Source organism: Panthera pardus, unplaced genomic scaffold (assembly GCF_024362965.1).
Source record: "Panthera pardus isolate Hobbes unplaced genomic scaffold, ASM2436296v1 HiC_scaffold_17, whole genome shotgun sequence".
In the NCBI taxonomy this organism is placed as follows: Eukaryota; Metazoa; Chordata; class Mammalia; order Carnivora; family Felidae; genus Panthera; species Panthera pardus.
The window spans coordinates 330364-338497 of NW_026526732.1; positions in this window are offsets into that span (position 1 = coordinate 330364).

An 8134-nucleotide genomic window follows, 5' to 3' on the forward strand; every position below is an offset into this window, starting at 1 on the left:
CCCCCCCACTCCGTGCCCCCTGCTGCCACACACTGTCCCCAGGGGCAGGCCTTGTTCATTGACTGGCCCTTGGATGCCGCGCCATGAGGTCAGATGGTGGCAGCAGATGTGTTTAAGGTTAAGAATCTCACCTTCGAGCGCGAGGAGCACCCCCAGCCCCGCGCCCTGCTTGTGACACCCAGTGGGGTTTTCTGCTGCTGTTTTCTGCTGAGAGTCTTTCCACCAGCCAGTGCACAAGCAGGTATCCGTGTGGTGTAGATAGTAGCCGCCAGCCAAATCTTTGACTCTGGATGAAATCTCAGGGCTTCCTGGTGCAGAAGAATGAGAGTTTGGTCTTCTGCCCTTTTCTGTTGTTTATCAGCTCAAAGTGGGATGGGAAATCTCCAATTAATGCCCGCAACGAGGACACATTCTAGGGCACCGGCTGGCTGCATGGCCTCTGCTCCATGAGCCTGTTCTGTGCCCGAGTTCAACCCCCAGGGTGTCTCCCCAGGCCAAGCCTTCCCAGGTGGGGCTGTGGCACCTTGTACCCCCACCCCTCCCCCTCAGGCAAACAGTGAGGGCCTTCTGGTCACAAGGTCACCACTCGAGGCGGGGTGGGTCCAGAGGGCAACACTAGTGGTTTTGCAGGTTCTTATCTTGGATGCGGCTGCTTCCCGTAGAACTCATTGGAACTTTCTATGCTTCTTGGGCACTGCACGAGTTTCCTAGGGTTGCCAAAACAAAGCTCCTCGAACCGGGTGGGTTTGAACAACAGAAATGTACTCTCTCTCACAGCTCTGGAGGCCGAAAGTCCAAGATCAAAGTTGTGGGCAGGGTGGGGTCCTCCTGGGGGCTCTCAGGGCAGGGTGCCCCTTGCCTCTCTCCCAGTTCCTATGGTGGTGACAATCCTGGGTGTCCCTGGGCTGGTGGCTGCACCCCCAACCTCTCTACCTCCCTCTTCTCACATGGTCTCCCTCATTACAAGGACAACAGTCATTGGGTTTAGGGCCCTTCCTACCCCTTATGAGTGCATCACCATTCTTAATTATCTGCAAAGGTCTTATTTCCAAATAAGGCATAGCCTGGGCTCCTGGGTTTGGCGATATGCCGTTCAACCCACCATAGATGCTTTCGTCACTGTTGATCAAATGACTTTTTAAAAAGTGTATCTGTGATAAATTTTTCCTCAGTGAGTATCTTCTGAGAACCCATTTGTCCAAAGCACTCAGGGATTATAAGTTAAATAGAAACAACATTTCTGTAAAGACAAGCCGTAGATGCCGTACATGGAGACTGACAAACAGTCCAGGACCATCTATGTCTATAGATGTGTGATAGAATGTTCTAGACTGGACACCAAGGGATAACAGATACTTAGAAATTATGAGAGGCTTCTAAAAAAAGCCTGAGTGGACCACAACCCAGGTCCTCATTTCCTGGGTGGTCTGCCGAAGGGCCTATTCACAAGTGTGCCTGCCCGGGGACCTGTCCCCACCACCTGGCCGGGGCCCAGAGCTGGCACGGAGCCACAGCCCCCTCGCCTCTGAGCCGATCCCTCGGGACCGGGGAGGAAAGAAAGTCACCTTTCCTCTGGACTAGAAAAGTCCATCCCACAGTTTCACCATCCCTTACTGACAAATAGGATTTTAAATCCTTTTATCTGGAGACAAACAGAAAGTGTGTGTTTGTGGTGAATAATTTGAGCTGATATTCTTGCCAGCTGTTAAGGGACACATGCAAAAAAAAAAAAAAAAAGTCAGTGACATCTGGTCAGCATTGATATTTTGTGACAGAAGTATTTTTTCCTGGGGGGTATTTTCCAAGAAACCACGTCTCAGAGCCCCGTCTCTCCTCTTCACCGCCCCCTCAGCCCCCAGTCCCCAACCTTTGACCTCCCTGAAAAACAAAAAGAAAGTGATCGTATTGACCAAAGCAACTGCATCCACACGGCCGGGCTCGATCAAACAATGGCGGGCAGTTGCTGTCACAGTCAGAGCTTTCAACCCAACGTTGTCCCCGCACCTGGGCTGTGGTGTCACCCCCAGTCCCGACAGCGGCCTGTTCCACCCTTGTCCTCCTCTGCTTCCCTCCCAACCACCTATATTCTGGGGATTTAGGCTTTAATTTTTTAAACAGTAAATAATGTCAAGTAAAAGCATTAATTAACTGTGAATTTGTTCTCTGAAATTGTCAAGTCTTTGCCTGATTTTCCCAAGAATGCTAATGAACAGGCAATGAAGGGAAGTTTCTCGGCGAATGCTTTGTTTCCCAGCTGGTGAATTTCCTTCTCTGAGAGCTGGGGCTGCTAGAATATTCCTTCTCCTCTTGCTCCCCTGAGAAGCCTTTCTCGGCAGGGTGGGCTGGCTGTGGGCGCTCCCCGCAAGGGCCTGCAAGGCCACACCATCATGGTGTGCCAGCTTGGGAGCACTGCTGTAGGGGACCCCCCCCCCCCAACCCCGCCGACCCCCGGAGCTTGGACCAGGACTGGAGGAGCCCCGGCAGAGGGACCACCTATGTGAGACTCATTCCACAGACGGGGCAGCTGAGGCCAAGTCCTGCTGTTCTCCGAGGTTCCTGACCCTCTCAGTTCATTTCATGGGACCTCCCGATTCTGGTCTTTGCCAGGGCCACCCTGCACGTGACGGCTACTCTTCTCCGGAGCACGGGGTGCGGGCGTGGGTGGGTCAGCTCTGCCCACCGTCTCAGGGAGCCCCGCGCTGGTGAGGGGGACCCCTCCTGCCACGCCTCAATGTGGTCTTTCCACGGACGCACGCACAGCCAGTGGGGTAGATCACCAGTCTCAGAAAGCCAACGTGCGGAGAAAAAGCTCTTTCCTGGGGTCAGCACAGGACAGGGAAAGTCGGAAATCACTTTGATAAACAGAGTTAAACGAACCTCTGCACAAACCAAATTTCAAAGTCCTGATTTCAAGGGAGGGAGAGGGCTCAAAACAGCCAACCCCACACTTTTGACCTCTGTACGTGGGCAACGCTCAGAAAATGGAAACAGCCGTGTTGCTCTGGTTCGATTGTAAGGGGAGGGCTGGCTCGCTTCCTCGGTAAGAGGCTGGGAGAGCGGCCCTTCACTTTCTGTCTGGCATCCCTGACCTCCAGGTCCCCCAGGTGCCGTCTCCAGCTGTGTGTGTGGGTGCCAGCACATTGCTTTCGCCTCTGGCCATCGCTAGGTCCCTTCAAAATGTCCCGACTAAGCCCCGAGGGGTAAAGGTTGTTCATGAGTAGGTGTGTGAGAGAATGTGTTGCGTGATTTGGTTCAGATGACTGGAAAATATCCCAGTTCTCAGTCATAATTTAAGTACAGCGCATGGAACGAACGGAACATCGAGTGCCAGAGCGGTAAGGGACCCTCAAGACGTGGAAGGAGCAGAGCCCCAGAGAGGTGAAGGGGCTGGGCTCAGGTCACAGAGCTGGCAGGGGCTGTCTTGAGCGCAAAACCAGGTTTTATGACTGTCCGTCCTGTGTGTATTTCTCTTGTTTTTAATGCAAATCAACAAGATAGTCACAGACGACAGGCACCTTTGAATAAAGGCTCTCACATGCTGTTGGGTGTCGGACGGCCAATGTCCAGCCCTCATTTGATGTAATTCTACCACAGCTGCTACCATGGTCTCGAGGTTCCAGGCGAGCACTTGGCATTTATGTCATTTGTCCTCACAGAACATCTGGAAGGTTCACAGCTTTTGAAATTGTGACGTACTATTGACTAAAAGCTTCTTTGCAGTCGTGACTTTCTGCTGTCCCGAGTGCTCCCAGCGATGAGGCTCAGGGCTGCACTGTTGAGACAGGGAGAGATCCCTTCTTTCAGGAAAGAGCGCTTCAGGCACGTGTCCCGTCTCTGCACCCCATCTGTGGAAATGTGCAGGTGAGTGTGTGGGTGCCGGCGCACAGAGAAGTTTCTGGGTTCTACCCACAGCCGCACTGTTCTTCCTCTTGAGAAGTTGTGTGACCCAGTGGTCACGCAGAGAGAGACACCCCGCGTGGAATCCCTAAGCCGCAGCTCTTGCTGCATTGTGCCGCATAAGTTGATCCCAAGGGCCCTGAGCTTGATGGATGAGCACCTCGGGTCACAAAAGGCTTGCGCGTGAGAGAGGCATGCTGCACTCGCACTGTCTGAGGAGGAAAACCGTGAACTCGGACCCATGACCACCTTCTTCCTCGCACAAGCCAGCCACTATTCCTCCTCACCCCAGTTCTTGAGAATTTGAGAAAGACGGAAGCACTGACTCTGTGCACCTGCCCAAGCTGGGCATAACGTGGACACTTCAGCAAAGACAGCACCTTCCTCCCTCCACTTGGGGACCTTAACAGTATTTTTCTAAGGGACAGGGAATGGCATGTTTTACACTGTTTTTCGGCCATCGTTTAGTTGGCTTTTCTCCCTTCTTGCCCCAGTTTCTATCTAGACAACTGACTTACATAGTCTGGCAGAGACCCTGCCCATCTGAGCCCTAACGCTCCCAGGTGGTAGACAGAGCTGGCTGAGCACGTGTGCACCTGTTGGGTCTGTGCAGGGTCCTTCCCTGGGCTCACTGGGTCCCTTCCAGGGGACCCAGGATGGTTCTGTACAGCTGGGACTTGACGCTCCAGCCACAGTAGCAAAGACACATGTTATGATAGCAATAGCTACAGTTTCACCTCGTTTTGCCTTCTATAAACCACATAGGCATGTTTTATCTTATTAATCTCAGTAAACCAGGGTCTTCAAGTACAGAAAGAACCATAGAGGGGAGGTAGCAGGAGAGGTAAGCATGGAAAAAATATTTTTAAGGATCTATTTTCAAGATTTGAGTTAGTGAATGTTTAGAAGGTAAAGAAAAAGGTTCTGAATATTTTATGCATGTAGCTGTCACTTTGAAAAGAGTCATTTCATGGAATGACATAAATTTGAAATACTGTTATGTGTAAGTAGATAAACACAGCTTTGGCCTCCAATCGAACTCGGTAGAGTGGGGGTATGATCAGTCATCCAACGAGGTAAGTCCAGATTATTAACCTTTGCATTTAAGACGCATCAAAACGGATCAATTTTATTATGGCTTCAGCCAGGTGTTATATTTGTATCATGCAACCTTTATTTTCTATTGTTATATTGTTTTTTAAAGTCTGGATTATTTTTGGTCCTCAACAAAAGGAGGTGCCTCTGGAGGGAGCTTCCCTGCACACCGAGGGGGTGGGGGTGGGGTGCCTGGAATTCTTACTGCAATAGTGTGGGCCGCGAGGCCTCCGCCCTGTGACCTTCCCCCAGGGGGCCTGTGCCCAGTTTGGGTGTGGGGTCATCTCTTAACACCACCAAGAGGGAAAAAACCACTTCTTTGTTGTACAAAGTAATTTTAAATTCTAAATTAAGCCGTGTTATAGAAAGTTAGAGAAAAGATTTCTCAGTCCTAGGATTCATGTCATGTGCTATGTTTTCTTGCGTCTGCCTTCCCTACATGTACTTTCTGTAAAGTTACAATCGGCCTGTAAACAAGTTACATCTGTTATTTTTTACCCACATTGTTATTAGCAATTTCTATGTGGCTGCCTAGTCTGCAAAACTAGCATTTTAAAAGGCTGCTTAATACTCCATGAAGCATCCAGTTTATTTAGAAAAATCTCGTTACTACAATGACATTGTGGCCCAAAACCTCACCCTCCCACCCACACTGGGTACTGAGTCCGAGAGCACGGGCATGACCGGTTGTCAGTACACATCACCACGGACCGGATCTCTTGCCCCGCAGACTGAACCAACTTCAGTTCCACTGAGAGAGAACAACTGACTGACGTTCTATGACGTAATAGGTGAGCGATTAGTTTCGTTACACTATGAGCAAATTTGGCCACCTTCTCATTAAGACAACGATTTTTCTCTCACCTTTAATTAGTAGAATGTTTGCTGCTTTCCCGGCAAGTGTCTGATCTTATTATGTGATAAGCGGCCCCTTTCGACATTGCTGTGACTGCCTGGCCCCCGTCGGACTATCCAAACCCCTCAAGAACAGTGCTACTCTCTGGGTGCCTGGGGGCTCAGTCAGTGAGGCGTCCGACTCTTGATCTCCGCTCAGGTCATGATCTCGTGGCTCATGGGATCGAGCCCTGTGTTGGGCTCAGTGCTGACAGCTCAGAGCCTGGAGCCTGCTTGGGATTCTCTCTCTGCCCACCCCCTCTGTCTCTCAAAACAAATAAACAAACACGTAAAAAAACCAGTGATATTCTCCGTCTTTTTGTCACCAAAGCCCCTATTTTCTCCACAGAGCCTGTGTTCACTTTCACTTTGATAGGTTTTACTGTTTTGTTGATCAAAGGCATATTCAATTGCCAAAGAGAGCAGCTGTTGAGTGTAGGATGACCAGTGTACCAGTCTGATTTGATGCGATCCCAGACCAAAGGAAGGCCTCTTGTCTCAGCCTTGTTTTAGCCAATCTGTGCAGGCTGGGCGAGAGCTTGGGGGTCCCCATGACAACTCCCCACTTCTCAGATGACCAGCTCGGTAAGCCTGAACCCTGTGCTACCCTCTTCCTGAATTACTCAGGGGTGCTGTTAGAAAGCACTGGTGGTATGTCTTTCCTGGGGTGGTTGAGGCAAGGGGAAGGAGACCTCAGTTCTTCCTTTCATCCTGACCCCCAGAGCCCCAGAAAGGTGAGGAAGGTGAAACTCGGGTGCCCAGAGCTCACTCACTTCGACAAAGTCACTTGAGGACTCAGAACTTTGGGGAACTCATGGAAATTGCCCGAATAATCTTCCTGCCCCTGAAGCATTTACAAAGCTGGATCAATGGAGATCATTGCTGGTTACAAGAAGCACCTGTGTACCAGGAAACGCACTGGGCGCTGTCTACTGGCCCTGTGCTCATGAGGGTTTGAAAGATCTGTGCTTCCATTCCAGGCTCAAGGAACCTGAGATTCCTCGAGGTGAAGTATCTTTTCCAGGGTGTCATGGCTGGTAAATCCTAATGCCCAGGTCTGATTTGTGTTTTGTGCTCTTTTCACTGGCTATTTATTGGGCCTGTGGGGCACGGAAACTGTCTAAACCTACACGTCCCTCTGGGATTTCATTATCTTTTCCCTGACACTTCACATTTGACGGTTGGCCCAAGACTCTTGGCCAAGTATGGACTTGGCGTGGTTCAGACAAATTGCCTAGGGATGTATTTTCATTTCTGTGCTTTGTAATTAAAAGATTTCAACAGCAACTGTGTATTAGAAAACACAGTAAATAAACATTTTTATGAAGCAGGTGATTTGCTTATAAAGGCAGTAATTGATGTAGGGCTTAGAGCAGAAGAAATGGCTTTTTTCCCTAGGATTTTCCTGTCTTTTTGCACGTGGCTAGCCGGGAAAGCCGCTAACGACGGGCTGGGCTGGAATTATGGACCATTTCCCTTGGGCGGCAGCCAGTTTTCTGCAGCAGGGTGAAGAGTCTGGGGAGCATGAGAGCTCTGTGCTCTTGTGATATTCATGCGGGGTCTGGCTCTCAGCCATTAATGTGTTTATTTCCCTCAGGTCTTGGTTGTGAACCCATAAGAACCCAGACTTTTAATGGCAGTGGAAGGGCCGGACTGGGAGCATGCCAGCAGAGAGGGAGCCTTTGGAAGTAAGAAAACCTGTGTTCTAAGCACGGCATCATTAGCCGGGTCACCTGGCTTAGGTTATCGCAGTTCTCCGAACCATAGTTTCCCCATCTGGAGACGAGGATTACGTCTCTTCCTCTGTGGTGCTGCTGCGAAGTTCAAACGAAATAAACTCACGTAACCTGCTACGTGGAAGCTTAATATGATTCTCAACAATTGCTTCATCCATTGGGAAGAGCTCTCTATGGAGTCAGATTTTATCTGTTTGTTGAGGCTCAGACCAGATCCCAAGTGGCAAACAAACTTACATCGAGGCAGAAGCCCTCCGCACGGGGTTCCAGTCCGTCCTGGGTGTCAGCTGTCACGGGTTACGTGCAGTGTGCTGCCATGTGCATTTTTACGTCTGTGCCGAACTGGGCGATCAGCCTGTCCATCTCAGAGGCGATCATAGTACTCAGCACAGGGGCTGGTCCTCACTCAGACACTCGCGCACGGACTCGTTCGTGTAGCCAGCACTGATGATGTGGCATTTTCAAAGCAGGTGCCTTTGGGCAGGTGGGCTGGCCACACAATGGCTGACGCA